The sequence below is a fragment of the Harpegnathos saltator genome, unplaced genomic scaffold, assembly GCF_003227715.2.
Source record: "Harpegnathos saltator strain DR-91 unplaced genomic scaffold, Hsal_v8.6 scaffold20, whole genome shotgun sequence".
NCBI classification, from domain to species: domain Eukaryota; kingdom Metazoa; phylum Arthropoda; class Insecta; order Hymenoptera; family Formicidae; genus Harpegnathos; species Harpegnathos saltator.
Window position 1 is genome coordinate 53822 of NW_020229984.1, and position 18679 is coordinate 72500.

The 18679-nt window shown below is 55.6% G+C and overlaps 1 protein-coding gene across 1 annotated transcript in view; it reads left to right on the forward strand.

The window, feature by feature from the left end:
- LOC105190855 (mucin-5AC) overlaps positions 1-18679 on the forward strand; it is a 196865-nt gene continuing 178186 nt past the window's right edge. Inside the window, exons 1-2 of the mRNA XM_025297970.1 lie at positions 1-402; positions 2135-2859. The gene's annotated coding sequence lies outside the window, so the exon portion shown is untranslated. The remainder of the gene's footprint in view (positions 403-2134; positions 2860-18679) is intronic.

Here is an 18679-nt window from a genome sequence, read left to right on the forward strand (position 1 = left end):
GCCGTCGGCCACGATCAGCAGAGCGCCAGTTCGTATCGGACCTCCGTCGTAGTCGGATCGTAACGTTCTGTCGCGCTGTGCTCCGTTTTCTCTCTCTTCTCTTCTCTCTCTTCTCTCTCTCTCTCTCTCTCTCTCTCCCCCTCCTCCCTCTCTCTCTTTTTCTCTATCTTCTCTTCCTCTGTCTCTTTTACCTTTCTCTCTCCGTCTTCCCCCCTCGCTCCCGTCCAGATCCCTCCCTCCCGTCACCCCCGCAGTCCGACCGCCCGCTCCCCATCAACGACCACCGAGTTCCGCCCAGCGGGAAGCGCCGAGCTTTTCCCCGAACAAGGCGCGTCCTCTCCCTCATCGGTGTTTCACCGTGTGTACGCGCTCGTGTGTGAAGTGTACTTCGCCGATCGAAAGGTGCGAGCAAAGTGACGGAAGGATCTCTCGGTTCGCCCCCCGCAGGGAAACGCGTGCGTGCGTGCGTGCGTGCGTGCGTATGTGTGTGCGTCGTTCTTTTTCCGTCGCGTGCGCGTGTCATCCGCGCGGGGATACGAAGCGCGGGAGGGAAAGTCGGCTGTTCGTCGCCTTTGTTTGGACTCGGGATCGACTCCGTCGATTAGTCGCGATGCGCGCGCGCGCCGATTTTCTCGCGGAATATTTCGCGTAGCGGAATGCACGCGCGCGCTCTCTCCTCCTCTTCTTTCTCTGCTATAGTGCAGCGAGTCGCGTTCACGGTAGTGAATCCTCGGTTCTTCTCGTGGCCGCGGCAATTCGCAGCGAACGTCGCTGCGTTCCGCGCGATAAGCGCGACTCGGCGACATAAAGCTGACTCGGCGCGTCCTTATGGAGAGATTATTGCCGCTCGCCGTGACTCGGCTTGTTTCGACGAAAGCGCGCGAAATGAGAATCATCGCGCGAGCGTGTCGGCCGCTTCGGTTGTGTTCGCATGTGCCGTCTACTCCTCTTCTTCCTCCTACTCGTGGTCTTCGTCGTCGTTGTCGTCGTCGGTTGTTCGTACGTCTCGGTTGTTCGCGCGTCGTCGATCAATCGTCGAGCAAGTTCCACGTGACAGGAAACGTCACGGGTGTAATCTTGACGAGTCATCGGCGACTTAAAGATCTCGTCGCTCCTTTCCACGTGATCGGCCGAAATTCGACGAGTTTGTCAACGAGGGTCTGTCGGTGCGATCCGGTTCGTGTGCGACGCCACTCGGGGCTAAGGCCCTCGCTCTGTCGCGTCTGGGAAAGAACGTCTCATATCTGATGCGCAAACAATGCATCAACACGTCGGCGCCGTGAGTCATCGATGATCTCCGACAAGGTCATCTATGACGTGTACCGAAACTTTCGTTCCCGAAAGTCTGAGCAGGTTCTATCGCGACGCGCAACGCGCCTCTGCGACATTTCGACAGCGAATAGCGACTTCACGTTAAACAATCGTTAAAAAAAAAAAAAAACGCGTCCTCACATACATCATCGAGTCTGTCAATAACGAGACTGCAGCCCACCGATCAGTTTTTCTGTCCGTCCGTTGGACGTGAAGCCGCATGATCGAATGTGTCGTTCACAGTTTCGGCGACGCCAAGTACGAACGCACTCACGCACGCACTTGTTTTACGTAACGAAAACGCGTCGGGAGAACGTTCGCTCGCTCGCTCGCTCGCTCGCTCGCTCACTCGCGCGCGCGCGCGCGCGCGTGCGCTGCGTGTAATCTATCCGTCGTCGGGGCCTCGCGTCGCTCCGCGCTCGGCGGGGTGTACGGCGTAGGGGAAGGGGAGAGCTCTTCGATCATCGGCATTACTGGCCTCCCTCGTGCGTCCTCGTGTCTCGTCGGATCGGCGCGGCGGCCGATCGGCTGGTTCCGTACGCCGCCGCCGTCGTCGCCGCCGCCACCGCCGCCGCCGCCACCCGCCGCCGCCGCCGCCCGCCGCCACCGCCGCCGCCGCCAGTCTTGCTCCAGCTCGCGCGCGTTACGAATCTTCGCGCTCCGATCCGCCACCGCGGCAGGAATCGGCGATAGTATAGCGGCCCGTAACATAGAAGAGATCCATCCCACTTACTTACCTGTCTGTCTACCCGCCCGCCCGCCCGCCCGCTTGCTGTCTGCCTGCCCACCTATCTACCTACGACGTATTTTTTGTGCTTTCCAGCGAGAAGAATAGCGACGTATGATCGGCTCCGCGGGGCCGCCGGCTGTTCCCGTCGTTCCCCGTCGCATCGGTGTACGTCGTACGTACTTCGTACCTCTCTCGTCGTCTACGTCGGCAGTGCGCGCCTTGGATACGCGTCACGCATGCACGCATGGACAAGCAACGACGACGACGACGACGCGGCACTGCCCAATGATGGCCGTGCCGGGCATCACCGTTGACGTAGTGATGTATTATTAGTGGTGCGCGTCGCGGGAAAGTGTGTGCCGCCTCTCTCGCCGCGCTCTCGCCGTGCTCTCGCTTCTGTCTCTTGCGCGTGTAATCTCGCGTCCGCCGTGTCTCGCGAACGGTGCGCGGCCGATAAATCACGCGGAGAGTGTGCCCTCGTAGCCGGGGAATCAGTGATCGTAAAGCGAAGGGAAGGCACGATACGTTACACGTATTTCGGCCCCATCTCTCTCGTGTGTGCGCGTGAGTGAGAGTTTCATATCAGTGCAACGACGGTTTTACGGTTCTCTCTCTCTCTCGCTCTGTGGATTATCATATTGGATATTACTGGTACGCGCCTGCCTGCCTGCCTGCCTGCCTGCCTGCTTGCTTGCCGACGACGACGACGACGACGACGACGACGACGACGACGACGTTGCAGCCACGGCCCACGTCCGAGACCGGCCACCACGAGTGATCGAGATCAGCTACGCACCGGTTCCAGCGTCCAGATTCCGGTGAGTAGTGCTTTTGTATCTGCGTGTGCGTGTACGCATCCTCCTCGCGGTTTCGCCCGGTTTCCGCCGACTGCGAAATCGATGCGAGATCCGAAATCGCGCGACACCGTCGCGCGCCGCCGCGCTTATCGCTCTCGATCGGCTGCCATCTTGTTATTTGTTGTCGCGAGACTTCGCGAGTGTGCTTACGACGCGAAAACGCGAAAGCGTCCGCTCTCGCGTTCCACGGGACGGATGTCACTTCCGCATCGCGCGAGCGCGACCTCGATAACGTCGTTTCGATAACCGGCGCGCGCGGAACGGGCCCTCCCTCCCGCCCCCTGCTGTCGGTGCCGAAAAAGAAGCCCCTGTGAAATACTCCGCGTGGCAAAAGCTTGACGTTTGTTTACGAAGCGTGAAATTATCCATCGCGCGCGCTCACTCCGTTGATTCGTCGCTCCCCGCGAGCGAGGTGGGAACAATCGGAGCCGCTGGACGCTGCCGAGCCGCGAGGCGTAAGTGACGCGCCGAGGCGACGTTTCGCTCTTTCAACGTCGCGCGGAGATTAAACCATTTAAATATCGGGAGAACGGCAACGGTGACAGTGCAGCTTCGCGAGTGTTGTTTGTTTACCGCGGTTCCGCTGGAAACGACCGTGCGACGGACAAGAATGAGGACTCGGTTTTTTAACCTTCACGTGTACTCGCGACGCGACGCGACGCGACGCGACGCGTGCTGCGGACGAAATAAAAGCTCGCGACGGTCGTGTAAACATGCCCGAGTGTGTGCACCGGTGCACGAACGACCAGAGTTCAGCCGCTCGCTCGCTGCAGCTCGACGCTTCACGCGGAATTACGTCTCGTTAACGCGCATCACTTTACAACGGAGTCTCGAGTGCTCGGCGACGATCTTGTTCTACCGTCGCGGTAATTCTACTTAGGGAAATTGCGTTTCCCGGCGAAACGCGTCGTTTTGCAGCGAGACGACGGGGACACGATCGTCGTCGTCTGTTTTCAGCGCGGTTTCCTCGCGCGTCTTCGCGCGTATACGGCGCGGCGAAAGCCGCGCGCGCGCCGCGCGCGCGGCATTCGCGGCGGAATTTCGCTCCCGATCGCCGTGATTATATCGTCGCGCGCGCGCGAGACTGCGTGACACTTTTTCTGCCAGGGCGAATTATGTTCTGATAAAAAAGGAGGGAGGAAAAAAAGCACGTAAATCCCCCTGGTAGCGAGGATTTCACGTTACTGCTGCAGGGCTGCTGTTGGCGACAGCGACGCGCCCGAGGTTACGAAAATAAAGTCGGCGGCGGTTGCGCTCGCGTCATGAAAAATATTTGCGCGTGTGCCGAATCAAGTTTTATTTGCGAACGATCGGTGGGCGGCGGCGAGTTAACGACCCGACCGGCGTTTAGGAACCTCTCCTTTTGCTTTTTCCATCAAGTTGTCGCACTGCGTGCGCGCGCGCGCGCGCGCAAAGGCTGTGAGCTCTGGCGCGCAGCTGATCAATCGAGAATAACGTTGCAAATCGATTTCCGTAATGTCGCGTGTGCATTTAATGCGCGAAATAAGAAACAGCTGTTGCAAACGGCGCACAGTGCGACTCGCGGTCGGATTGCCGGACGTTACTGCTTCGGTTACTTTGCTATTCGAATGTAAAGCGACTTCCGGAATTCGATACCGTGACAGCCGAGTTTTCCAGGGCCTCGACAACGAGCACAATCGTTCTCCGCGCATTGTTCTCCGGCTCGATGATGCGAAGCGCGCGAGCGCGCGGAGATATATGATTTTTAACATGCGATCATTCTCTCTCTCTCTCTCTCTCTCTCTCTCTCTCTCTCTCTTCGATCCCGTGCGAACGTATTTACGCGCGATATACGATCCACGGGATTTATCGGAGGTAGTCGTCGACGACGCTGCACGTCGCCGATTCGCACTCGCGAAAGGCCAGAGGCTCGAGGAGTCGCGGTCCTTTTTCCGAACGCGGGAGGAACTACGGCAGGCATAAATATCCGTTATCGAAGATAACTTCGCGCGGAGAGAGTATAGTCGCAAGATTTGGAACGCGCGCAAACTCCGTGACTATCTCCGACGACGCGCCGGCTGAATTATTCACGAGCCCACCCGTAAAAACCGACAAATCGCGACGAGTGCAATTCGACGGAATCGCCGAGGCGGCGAAGGGAGCGCTCGCGCGGGGCAGAGAGCGGCGAGGAGAGGAGAGGAGAGGAGAGGAGAGGAGAGGAGAGGAGAAGAGACTGGAGTGGAGTAGAGTGGAGTGTGGAGTAGATCCGCGCGGCGCGTATTTCAGCCCCGGCAGAAGCGGAGTAATCCGCACAATCGTATTCTTCGGCGACGCGTGCGTCGCGCGCGGCCGCGTGGAAATATATTTCAGACGCGTCCGAGGAGAAAGCATTCGGAGCCGCGCGACGACTCCGAGACCGATGTCGGGCCGGTCACGGTATATAGTTCGCGTTCTCTCCTCGCCGCGAACGATATTATTTCTGGCACGGCACCAGCGGACACACGGCCCGATCGATCTCGTCCTCGAACGGGCGATCGCGAACGTCATCGTCGCGTGTGTACGTGTGCGTCCGTGTATGCGTCGCGCGCGATCGATCCGAGCGCGCGCGCCGCGCGTTTTCGCCGTCCTTTCGTGCCGAGTAGGGAGGGGGAGGTGGCAAGTGGGTGGGAGCGCAGGGGGAAGGGGATAAACGCGAAACACGTTTACCGAGACCCCGGAAATAATTACCGCTAAGCAGAGTCGAGTCGTCGGCAAATTGAATTGGCTTCGAGTGCCGGCACAGTTCTCTTGGCAGCCATCGTCGCCGTCTCAAATATATATATATATATATATATGTATTCGAGAGACGCGATCTCGCTGTAAATTCTACTATATACTCTCTCGCGTTAGCGCGCGACCCCGACTTTGCCAATGTTTGCAAACAAACTCTGGGTCCGCTGTGTCGTCCGCCGCGATTTTACATTCCGTCTGGCTTTTCGCCGTTCCCGAGACGCTCTCCGTTCGTTTGTTCCTTCGACCGCGCGCGCGTTCGCTGAATCGTGATTTTCGCGCGACGAAGCATCGCTTTGTGTGTCCGCCCGCCGTTTTGGCAACGGAATCCGGCTCGGACGTTGCCGTGTGTATGCAGTCTCGCGACAAGAGAGAGGGAGAGAGAACGAAACGCGTTTTACATCTCTCGCTGTTCTGATCGAGGTAAGGAGGTCTCTCAGGCAAAAGTAAGATCCTGCCTTCTCTTCGTACAGCAATGCCCCTCGGTATCGCGTGTTATATTTGCTCACGCATGCTTGTGAGAGCGGATTAGCATTGTTTGAACGCGGCAAGTGGTAATCGGTGAAATCGTTGGTGTGTATGTGTGTGTGTGTGTGTGCGTCACGTGTAATAAAGTCGGTGTGGAGTTCGCGAAGGAATATATGAATAATCTCTGCTCATTAAATCTCCGTAATCGCTTTAATCGCAATCGCAAACGAGAGAAGTGTAGAACGCGCAGGCGTGTATAATACGGTAAATAAGTCGTATATACAACGTCTGCAACAGCGGGATGAATATTCAATTAGTGAAAACAGTTTGGCGTGCTTGAAAAATGAAATAATAACAGATACGAGCGGCGAGCTCGCGACATCGCCATCGCCATTTCGGAGCGTTCGGCGGACTGTCTAGCGTAACCCGACTAATTCGATTACTATCGAGCAATTTATGCAAAGCAGCTCGCTAAACTAAGCGGACGGCGCGAACTTTACGATGACGGAATTATTTCTCCCTTTCGAAGACCGTTTTATCGCTTGTCAACCGGCAGCCGCGTCTCTTGCCGCTCGTCCGAGAACATCTTCGGAACTTTGCCGAGTTGTACAGCGAACTTTGCTCGGTCTGTCGGAATTATCATCATCTCGCGAATTATCTATATCTTCCGGGGGAAAAAAAAAAAAGAAAGAAAGAAAAGAAACATAGTCGCGGTCTCGTCGACGATAATGCGCGCGGAAACTTTCGGCGCGTCTTATCGAGCCGCGTCAGCCGGTTAATAAAAAAGCTTACGGCGGAGGAAAAGTCGCCGCGCGGGGAAGTGTTGTGTACAAGCGGCAGGTATATCGTAACTCGTCGAGAGGGTCCGTCCTCTCTCTCTCTCTTTCTCTCTCTCTCTCTCTCTCTCTCTCTCTCGTATTGTCCTCAAACGGGCTCGCGGATCGTGAAGCTTATTCGCGAATCTCTCGCGCGGAAACGGGCGTTTATCGTATTTCACGTCGTATTCGCGCGTAGAGTAGAACAGCGGCAAGGTCGCCTTCATCTCGCGATCGCACATGTGTCTGTTGTTTCCCTGGGCCGCTTATCATTATGATCATTATTATATTTCCCATGGAGAAGAGCATTCTCGCGCGCCCGAGCGCACCCAGGATGCTCGAGTTCCGTGCGGCTTCGCGTGAAAGCGGCCGCGCTCGCGCGGCACACGTGCGCGATTTCTCCTCGCTGCACGCACATTCCTTCACGGATCTATCGGCGCGAGCGCGTCCATTGGCCGACATCCAGTTTTCGGCGGCGTTCAGCAACAAGCCAGCTAAGCGCTTCCGTTGGTGGAGATCTTCGCGCGCGCGCGCGCAAGAGCGAGAGCGAGAGCGAAGTCGCGATTTAATCGATTCTCACTCGTCGACGACGGGAATTCGAACGATACGCGATCGACGTCGTCACGCGGTACGCGTGAGATAAAGTGGAGCATGAAAGAGTGTGCGAGTAACTTGTTAATCGTCGTGTCTGCCTCGCGAACTAGATCGCAGAGCCGAGACAGGCGAGCTGCATTCGCGAGCGGCGGAGTATTCAATATCGCCTGGCGGCCCTCCGAGATTTCCGCGATAAGTCTCGCTACGGGCCGGTTTGCTCTTGGCCGCGATTATACTTGGCTCGGCGCGCGGTACCGGTACCCGAAATTTCTCCGGGCCGACGTGACCGCGAAGCTCTCGCCACTCTCCGTTAGGTGCGTTAATGAGATCCGCGGAGATAAGCCGCGCGCGACCCAGATAGACGAAAGTCCGTCGGGCGCTTACACGCGATCGATCGATCGATCGATCGGGGCAGGATCGACGAGCAGCAGCCGATCAGGTTGGCAGCGCTGTGTGTTGCCCTTGTAATTTGTGCGCGCGATATCGCGAGCGCGATTAGACGGCACGGTACACGTGTGTGACTTTGAAACGGTTTGCCCCGAGAAGCGGCGAATAGCGGCGGAAGTTCTTCGACGGCTGGTCGACGAAAATCGCCGCGGCCGTTGTGATTCTTGTGATTCTCGGTGGTCCTGTAATTACCGTGCAAAGGGGATCCGCTCTCGCGACTTTCGCCCCGCTTAATTGAAGTTACACGATCGATCGGAAATTCGTTAACAAGATAAGCCGGGATTTCTCGTTGCTTTAATAACGTTGCGCGATATCTTCCGAGTGTCGGGCCGAGAGATGCTTGAAACGGCATTCCTTTTTCTCTCTCTCTCTCTCTCTCTCTCTCTCTCTTTCCACTCTACTCCCTCTTTCCTCGGTAACCTTGAATAGCCGTCGGGTCCTCGAAGGTTACCCGATCGGTTCGGCGTAAATGAATCCAAGCTAATCCGCCTCGAGCCAATATAAACCGTTCTCCCCGGGAGTCTGCTCGGCATTGAAAAATGTTCCACTTTAAGGCCAGATCACATCGCGCGCGCGCGCGCGGGCTCGTTGCATCGTTCCCGCCGTTCGTTTATCGAAACGCCGCTACTCTTCGATAACAGGCGGCATAAATATCCCTCGACGAAATCCCTCTCGTTTTTCAACGCGATCATTCCGCAAATCACGATTTCCACTCGCAGAGACCTCTCCCTCTCTACTGCGCTTTCCAGCAAGACTCCGTGTTTTTGCGAAACAGTTTAAGACATCGGACCGCGCATTCGCATGAGGAATAATTCTGCCGCTATTATCAAGTTGAAGAATTCGTAACCATATTGGGAACGAAAGGGAATTGACTCGGAGTTTTGGGAAAGAGCTGTTAGGGTTTGCGACGTGATGCGTCGCTTTTGGTCCTCGCTGCTCATTTCGGTTGTTATGTGAGAAAGTCGGGCGAGAAAAATCTGACCTGCGCGATATCTCGTGATATCTCGGAGAAAAAAGAGCAAATGATTCACCTCCCCCTCCCCTGTGTGAACGGATCCGGTTCGAAAGAATTCGCTCCGTGTGCCGCTAGCTTTTTAGCGGCCCTGCTAACGTACGACACAATTTCGTTAATTTCACCTTCAGCCGATGGATATTCGTGTCATATCGGCCGTGCAATCGCGCGTTCAATCGTCCTGCTGGGGGGGAGGGGAGGGAATGATTGGAATGGTGGAAAAAACATCCCGATCCGAGCACGTCTCTCTGCCACGTTCGGTGCTTCGAGATAACAGGTGTAGTTGAAGAGAAGCTTGCGTGTGAAGAAATCCGTCGCCGTGCATGCGAGATGCGGATTCTAGAAACGATCTTCTCCCTTCGCATTCCTCCCCTCTTAAAAATTTTCAACTGGCACGTACGTTACCTACGCGCGCTCCAATGCTCTGCCGTTTTGTGCTCTCGCGCAATCATTTTTACAAGCGGCAGCTGACAGATAATAAATCGTATTCCACAGTTTCACAGTTGCTCGAAGCGATGGAAGTTCGGATTACCATATACGAAATCCGATCCAAGTCGCGGCGGCCGCGGCGGGACCGAGCCACCACGCCACGTTCGCTCCTAAAATACCGCGGCTTTGTCGCGGCAGCATTCTTCGGAGTGTTTTCGCAACGGCGAAAAAGTACTTTGCAGAGAGCGGCGCGATTAATTCGATACAGACGCGGAGCGCTCGGATTCTCGCGCGTTACGCGACGGGGGAGTATCGATCGGCGCCGTTCGCCGATTCCGCTCGCGTACGAACCCGCGAAAAGCGGGTGAGAAACAATGAGCAGCCGCCGAAGGGACGGAGGAGGGGGGACATGATCTCGCGCGTTAACGCGAATCGCGCGACGGTGTAACAATCACGCCCGGCAAGACGATAAAATTCGCCGCCCGCGACTTTCGTTTTCTGTTCCCATCGCGCAACGTTATTGTCTGTGCGGATTGCGCCCTGCGATTTTTCCGCGCACGGAGTTGCGCGATTAGAGTCGTGCAATTATACCGTATATCTCTTCGTGATACAATAATGTGCGTAATAACACTCGTGTGTCGTGCGCGAAGAACGATATCGACCCGATTGCACCCACGGTCTCTTTCGTGACGCGCGAAATTCACCCGGGAATTCATGGGGCGCCGATGACACGACAGGTCGTACGGCAGGTCGGAACGCGGTAGTTTCGCGTGATACCGCCGGTGATAATGGTGGGAAATAAGACGCCGATCCCCGCGATCGGGGAATGGAGATGTCGAAGCGCGAGATTTATCGGCGTGCGAATACGCACACTTGTCGCTACGCGCGCGCGCGCTCCTCGTTTCCCTCTGAGCCGTCCGAATGGCCCGATGCTTGGATGTTGAACAATGCTTCCTCTTTCTCTCTCGCTGCTTCTCTTTCTCTCGGCTAGAAGCCACCCTGATGTATTCGTAGTTTATCGTCGGAGGATGATGCTGAAGTATCCCTGTGTGAAGCCTTTTATAACGAGCGAGCGAGAGCGGGGACGAGATGAGACGAAGAGTGCGGCTCGGTTCTCTCGAGTGCTGTTACACTCTGTACTTGTGTATATATCCTTTTTCACGATGGAGTTTCTATACGATACAAATATTATACGATGCGGAGATCTAATGTATTTGTGTAATACGAATATCACGAAGAAACGTCTTTCGAGGAAAGAATCGGACCCGCCGACCTCGCCTCGAGCGTGATCACTCGACGACCACCATTCGTGGTAGCAACTCGTCTTCTCGATTTTCCAAGACGACATTCCTCGGGAGCGATTGTTTTCGCAAGCGTGTCGGCGCGGCGGGCGGACGAGATACATTTTTTACCGAGTCTGCGCTGTCATTAGCACGCGGCACGTGGGCGGTCAAGAATAAGGGCAAAGATATTTAGGTATTTCCGGCGCGCGTAATCCCACGTGTCGAGCGATTGCGAGGGTGTTCGCAGATCGGACGGCGGCGGCGGCGGGTTGGCGTTGAAGGTGGGTAGGGATTGCCGTCGTAATAAAGGATCCGACGACCCTGGACAATCTCTCCTCCCGGTCGCACGGCTGTGCTCCGAAAGGATCCTGCGCGGCCTGCGCGCAAGGGTGTAGGCGCCGCATTCTTTCGTGCCAGTCGCCCGCGAATCGCGCGCTAGACCTTTCCTCGCTCGAGAATACCTGCGGAGCAACTGACGGAAACCCGCCCGGCTAAGTGGAAATCATTCTAACAGCGTTATCTCGTAATCGTTACTCGGCTCAGCGCAGCGCTCGCGCAATTTGCTTACGCACGCCGCGCGCGGAGCGTTCAAGTGGTGGCAGATTTCGTCCCGCGATAATTTGCGGAAGGTCTGTGAAACGTTTAGCATGTTAGCCCCGTTGCAATAATGTTAGCCGGACGATTATAGCGCGCGAGGATATTCCATCGAAACACGCTCGCTCGCTCTCGTTCTCTCTCTCTCTCTCTCCCTCCCTCTCTTTCTCTCTCTCTCTCTCTCTCTCTCTCTCTTTTCCTCACTAGAATTACGACGCTGTGGAGACATTGAAAAAAGGTGCGCGATGTTAATTAACGGCGGGAAGGTTATCGCGGTGGTGTGATAGTGTGAGAGTCGCGCACGATGGGGGACGGGTTGAGGGGGGCGGTGAGAGCTATATCGTTGGCATTAATCGTGCACACGAATGCGACCATTCTCGGTCACGCGTGGCGACGCCTTTGGCTTCGAGTTATTTCTAGTCGTACGGTGTGACGCGCGGGACACACGCTCTCCGGCGCGCGACGGGAGGGAACCGTTGCGTCGCGTTCGCTACGAATTTTGTAACACGGATTCTTCGCGCATCCGACGTCGCATTCGCGCGCGCGCGCGCGCGCGCGAAAGCCCGTCCCGGGGTTTTTGTCGGCGCTCGTTTCCGCGCGAAGCCGGGCGCGCGGCGAGGGTATTCGCGTACGCCCGAGAGAGCTCGTCACCTCGCTATCGCGGCGCGCCGGGACCGGGGCAGAAAACTTCGCCGCTACTTTGTTCGCCGCGACGAAATCGATCGCGAATACCGTCAGACGGCGGGAGGGGGGGACGCTCGGTGGAGGAGGCGGTGGGTGGCTGCCGGTATTAGAGGAGCGACGGGGCGGGAGGGGTGAAGAACAACCTACTTTCCATGAAGAACATGGGGATTAACGAGGGCGATGGTGGATATTCGGAGGATCGATCGCTTTTGCGAGAGCGCGCGCGCGACCGAGAGGGCGGCAGGGGGAAGCGGTGAGGCGCGCGGAAAAGATGGGGCGAAATTTGTTTATATGTCACCGATACCGCGGCAGTTTATCTTCTCGTCGGGAGCGCGTAGATAAGAGAGCTGGAAGTTCTCTCATCCGAAGTTGGAACGCGGCAGGTGGGGGCGGGGGCTGCGGAGGGAAAGGTACGAGAGAGAGAGAGAGAGAGAGAGAGCGCGCGCGTGCCGTCGGTTCTTCGTTAAACACACAACATTGTCGTGCTTGTGAGGTCGTCTGCTTTCCGCCGACGACGGTGGTGCGGCCACGCGCTTGTGTCACAACGTCGCGTGGACTTTCTATCGATCGTGCGCCGCTGCGGCTATACGCTGGAGTAACGATTTTGATAAATCGGTACCCCACTCCCTTTTCCCCTTTCTTCCCCGTCACGGCTCGCCCGCGCCGTCCGGAAGTTATCGCACGTGGCGCGCGGAGAATACGCGGCGCCGTTCGGAGAGCCGCGCGTTTCGCGACGGTCAAAGCGCACAAAGTGAGAATTTCGCACTCGCTCGCTTATCGTCGCGCAGTCGCCTGTCCCGTCCGTCCTAATTTGAATCTGTAGCGTTAGCGCGCATCGCGAGATACAGCGCGCTCTATCGCGGAGTTAAATATAGCACCAGGTAAAATCCACAGCGCGGCGTGTGTCGTAATTTTATCTCGCTAACGATGACGCGGCTAAATGACATATTTCGAGTAAATACGCGCGTTCAAAGTAGTATCTTCTCGAACACACACGCACACATACTCACGCATACTCACACAACGTGCAGCACTCACGCGTGCGAAGCGACGTCGTTGTGCTTCGTGGTATGAACCTCGTTGTCCTCGCTCGTCTGCAGTTTGTTTTCCGGTTTAACGAGCAGTCCTTGCCACACGATCGCGTCCTTTGAGCTCCCGTTCCACCCCCGCCCCCTTCTCAGGACGCACCTCGTTTAACTGCTCGTCCTCTCTATTTACATGCGATTGCTTTAACGGCTACTTCGTGTGCGAGTCGTCTTCCCCCTCCCCCTCCCCCTCCGTCTCTCTCCTACCCAATCCTCCGCCCTGGCCACGACGCTTTTTTTTTTCTTTTTTTTTTTTTGCGTACTTTTTCCCAATGTGGGGAAAGACTCGTGCGATCGACGGCGACGCGCTATTGATTTTTAACATTCTTCTTTTCGCACGAGCAACGTGGAATAAGTGTTAAATTTCGATGTTACGAGCGTGTCGATTAATCGATAATTTCTTCACACCTGTTATTCCGGGGGGTTGAAACTTATACGAGAGTTTGGAGATTATATAGGATGTAACATTGCCGATTAATATTCATCTGGAGGAGACGGTGCGAGTCGCCAGTGCACAATTTTGAGTTGGAATCCAAGCTGGAATTGTTCGGACGAATGCTCTTTCGCACCGATTCACAGTCCACCGCGCTCGCGACGGCTGATCTAAATCGTGCTGACAATAAAAAATATCGCGGTTAATCGGGATTGCGCACGCGGCCGCGAGGATTCACGTGTATTCGATCGAGATCTGTTATCTATGATCTGGATAATTGTGCCCTCGCTTTTGGCGGCAATGTTTTCGCGTTATTGGTGTTCGCTCGCTCTCCGGTGTAATGTAATATGTAATGGTAGTCGGCGCGGCTTTAATTAGCGTCGTAACTTCAGCGTATCCATTTGCATTATCTCTTTTTTTCCTTCCCTCTTTCTCTCTCTCTCTCTCTCTTTTTCTCTCTCCCTCTCTCCCTCTCCCCTCAACTCGCTCCGATTTCCCATTCCATCGCGCCACTCTTTTGTCGCCAGCCGGCGCTCGAACCTCGCGAGGGATTATATCGCGATGCGATAAAATCGTGTTTTGATTTTAATTAATTCCTTTAGCGAATAAATGTATTTCGTTTAATTTCCCGGAAAGCTCCCGCCGCAAGAGATACCTCGTTCGTGGCACATTATTTTCCGAGCGCGCAAAATAAAGCAAGACGTTGAATAAAATAATTTAGTTTCACCATTTTTATCCAATATTTTTATACCGTTTTAAATTAACAGTTTAACGCTGCACGTTACACGAAAAAAGCTATAGATTGCGCGCAGCGGTAGTGCATGGCGTTTTCCCGGAGTGCTCGCTTTGAAGCTGAATTTTTATCATACTAATCGGCCTATCGCACACGAAATATTATATACGTAATCTCTTTTGCGCGCGCGCGAAACTCCTCAAACGCGATGTGTCGGATGCAATTAGAAGCCACATCGCGCGCGCATCATCTGCCGGTATGTCGCTTCTTAAACAGCACACGCATATAATGAGTCGACTCGACGCACGCAACTCCCCCCTCCCTCTCTTCCTCGCCTACAGCTTACTTTCTTCACCCCTTCTGTCTTCGCAGAACGCTCCATCCCGCTTTCTCTACCTTACTACAGATTGTCTTGCACGAGACCCGCCGTGATCTTTCTGCTGGTATTTCGCATCCCTCGCCGTATCCCTCCTCTTTGTGAGCTACGCGTGATCCGTTTCTTTCGTTCCGTCCTCCTGATTCCTCCTTGTGGAAAGCGCGGCGGATTGTTTCGCCTCTTCTACCGGCCGTCCCGTCCGCGTCGCCTCAAATTGCCGCGTCGAAAAACCGCGTGTTACATCATTTCGCAGGGGATACGCGAATATTTCTTTTCTTTCCTTTTCTACTTTTAGACAGGGAACGTTCATTTGTATCGACGCCGTGTTGAAGCCGTGAATCTCTTATCGTTAACAACGTATCTCGGCGAATTCTTCAATTCATACAATTCTGGTCGCGATCGTTCCGCTGTGATTTCGCATTTCGGCCGTTTCGTCGCCCTTCGCCGGATCGGATCAGCAGACTGCTTTGCCGGGACTGTTCAATCCCATGTGGAGAGAGGAGATTGCGAGATAAAACTCGCTCGCGCTCACGAAGAGAATGGTTCGTCATCTACTCGACTCATTAACGCGACCCCTCCCGCGGCCGTACGAATAAACAGCGCGCGCACGCTGCCGCGACTCGCCCAATGTCACTGTTTCTGCGCAGCTCCTCCCGTCTGCGGGGAGCTGACACGTAATCGAGCCGATTATTTCGCCGGATCCCGCTTCCTTGCTCGCGCGCCGCTATCTCCGAGTGCGATTTGCGCGCGCGTTAACGTCGTGTGTGTACATCCCGATGCGCGCGCGAGAGACAGAGAGAGAGAGAGAGAGAGAGAGACAACAATGGGCGTGATTGACTGGGGATAAAAATAGCTGAGGCAGAACGAACGTCGTGGTAATTTTTAGCGAAAGAATCAACGAGTCAATAACATCTCCCACGATTTGAACGCGCACTCGCGTTACCCAGGCGGACGGCCGTGCAATACGGCCACTCACTCACGCACCGACGTGGATTGATATTTCATATCAATCTTGCCTAACTGGAAGTGGCTTATTGGCGAGATTCCGACTCGAGTGCGTTTAAACAGACGGCGAGAGGGAGAGAGAGAGAGAGAGAGAGAGAGAGGAGAGAGAGAGAGAGCACGAGTATCTGTCGGCGCGTGTTTGTTTTCTCCGGACGAAATCATTCGGCTAAAGTGCACACACAGGTCGTCGAGATATCCCAACGACTCGAAGTCGAGAGGATTTTAGCCGTTGACTCGCGGTATATGGTATAAGGCGGTATAAGGCCGGAGGCGCAGCGGAGGCAGCGCGAGGAGTCGGAGGAAGGAAGGGGGCAATAAGGGGAATAAGATGGAGAGAGGAGAGACAGACGGAAAGAGGAAGAGGAGGCGCGCGCGCGAGCGCGAGCGAGCGAGCGAGCGAGCGATAGGGACGCGGAGAGAACACGGTGAGAAGGAAATACCGAGGGTTCCGTGTCCGTATCTCGGCGGACACGCACGCGCACACGCACACGCGTGAGCGCGCGCTCGCGTGAGCGCGCGCTCGCGTGCAATATTTTAGCGCGATTCCTCGGCGTAATGTATCGCCGGGATGCATTGCGACGCCGGCGGCGTCGTTACTTCACGTGACGTTACGTCGTTAATTATCGACCGCGGTCGATCGCGGGAGGGAATTAGCGGGGAGGAAAGGAGGGGGGGGGGAGAGGGAGTGCACCGACGAGTAACCCACACGCGGAGAGAATCGTTGACGACGAAACGGCGGGAACGTTTCCTCGGTCATTATACGCGGCGAAGTTGCGAAGTTCACGTTGCGATTACGTTCGCGTGGAGCGCGTGATAGAATCTCGAAAGAATCTTGCCAACGGGGAAAATCAACGTCGTTGTTTTCCAGCATTCCCGCCGGCCGATTAGCTCTCGCTAATCAAGCCGTGTCTCTCCGTGCGGCATCGAGTCCCCCCGATTGCCGTTCGCGAAGCGCCGTTATCGAATCACCGTGTGATTGCGAGTGACGCGCGCTCGCGACTCGTTTATTCCGGTCCGTCGTAGCCTCGATTGATGTGCGTTTCGTCACGGTCGTTGCAACTTTTGGTAGCATGTGCCAACGTTTCTCGGGGAATTATCGCAAGACCGCGCGCGCGCGCGCGCGATCTTTAGGCCCCTCGATAACTCAAATCACGACGCGCGCATGCATCTTTCCCACGCTGTGTCCCCGCTGTGTATTTTATTATACGGCCTTTGTCATTTCTCCTTACTATCGCGCGCCGCTGTATCCATTCGTCGTTCGTCACTTCGCGCCTTTGTGAGCCGCACAGATTTCGATAAACGACATTGGATCGCGACGTCGCCCTCCCCGCCGCGCCATTCAGCCGTTCGACGCGTGTTGTATACCTCTCCCTCCGTGTGTTTCCTCCCTTCGCTCCCTTCGCGCCCGCGGCCGAAGATTACACCGACGAGACCTTTGCCGCGCGCGCGCGCACGCGTGTGAGGGAGATGAGCAAAGAGAGAAAGAGGGCGAGCTCTATCTCGGTTTGTCTTCCGGCAATCCCGATCAAAGGATCGATCGTCCTTGCCGTTCGTGAGGAGCTACGGCCGCGAGATCGCGCGCGCGCGCGCGTTTCCACGAAATTGGACGGGTTCAATCTCGAGAGGAGACCGCCCCCGCCCCTCGCCCATGCCGTTCTCGTGACTGCATCGGGCACCGTATGCGCACACACACGCACACACACACACACACACACACACACACACACACACACACACACACACACACACACACACACACACACACACACACACACACACACACACATATACACACGTAGATAAACAGGCGTCCCGCCGCACGGCCCACCCACTGAGATCGAAGTATCCTTTTCCCTTCGGATGTATGACGTCATGACGGGGCTTAGGAATGTCGGACCTCTCCTCCTCTGTCTCTCTCTCTCTCTCTCTCTCTCTCTCTCTCTCACACACCTTTTATTTTCCTCAAACGCATCGATTTCTTATTACTCCGTCGTGCTTATGGCTCACACATCCTCCGGTGACGATAGTGACACTGACGTTGCGTCCTCGCGATCAGCCGGACCAGGTGTCCTGCTTCTCTCGAGGCCGTGTCCTCTTTCTCCCGAGCGCGCTCGGAGAGCGCGCCTGCTCTCGTATTTATAATATACCGTTAAGCATTCGCACGCGTCCTGTTTTGCCCGCCACCACCACGTAGAGAGACTCTGATTTGGACTTTTCCTCGGCGAATCAGTCACCGAGTTCCTTCGGGAATTTTGGTAGCAATTTTCACCGCGTACAAATCTCAGGCGCGTCTCGTCGGAGCTCTCAGAGCTCACGTTCGGATCTTCTTCGCGCCAAGTTCGTATTGAAGAACGTGCGAATGATGGACGAGAGTGCGAATTAGCCGGAAAATACGAGATCGCAACCCGCGGAAAATCGCGTCGCGAGTGCCGTAACTCCGTGAGGGAACACAAGCGCCATTCACACACACACACACACACACACGTGTGACACACGGTAGTGGTGAAAGTATTAATCGAGCGCGCCAACTCGCTCCCTCGCTCGCTGCTCGTTGAATGGCTCAGACACGAAGATGAAGACGCGCTATTAAGGCAGCCGACTCAATTATCCGCGAATCGTACCGTCCGCTAAATAAACAGAAATAATTGGATCGTTCGCGTCGGGCTCGTTCATCGGCTCTCGCCGCTGACGGCGATCGGCAAGGGACAGGGATAGGGAGCGGGGGAGGGGAGGGGAGTGAAGCGGACGAGATATAGCAATTCCGTTATCATTAAGGGCACGCTATTAAAGCGGTCTTCAAGTACATACATACACGTTGCGTATGTCCGAGGAGCGTTCCCACGCGCTCGATTTTTCAGTCGAAGGTTCTTCGATAAAACGAGACTACGTGTACGTCGAATTGTAAGCGACCGACGCTCTACCGAGTAAACGATATCGGAACGGAATCCTACAGCGCGTGCAGCAGACGATTGTAAGCGAGCGTGAAGGGGAGCGAGACGAAGCGACGCGCACGTCGCGTGTCTCGAGAGCGCGCGCAACTTTCCTCGGGGCGCTCTCTGTGCACACAAGGAATTAAGTTGGGAGTCGCGGGTA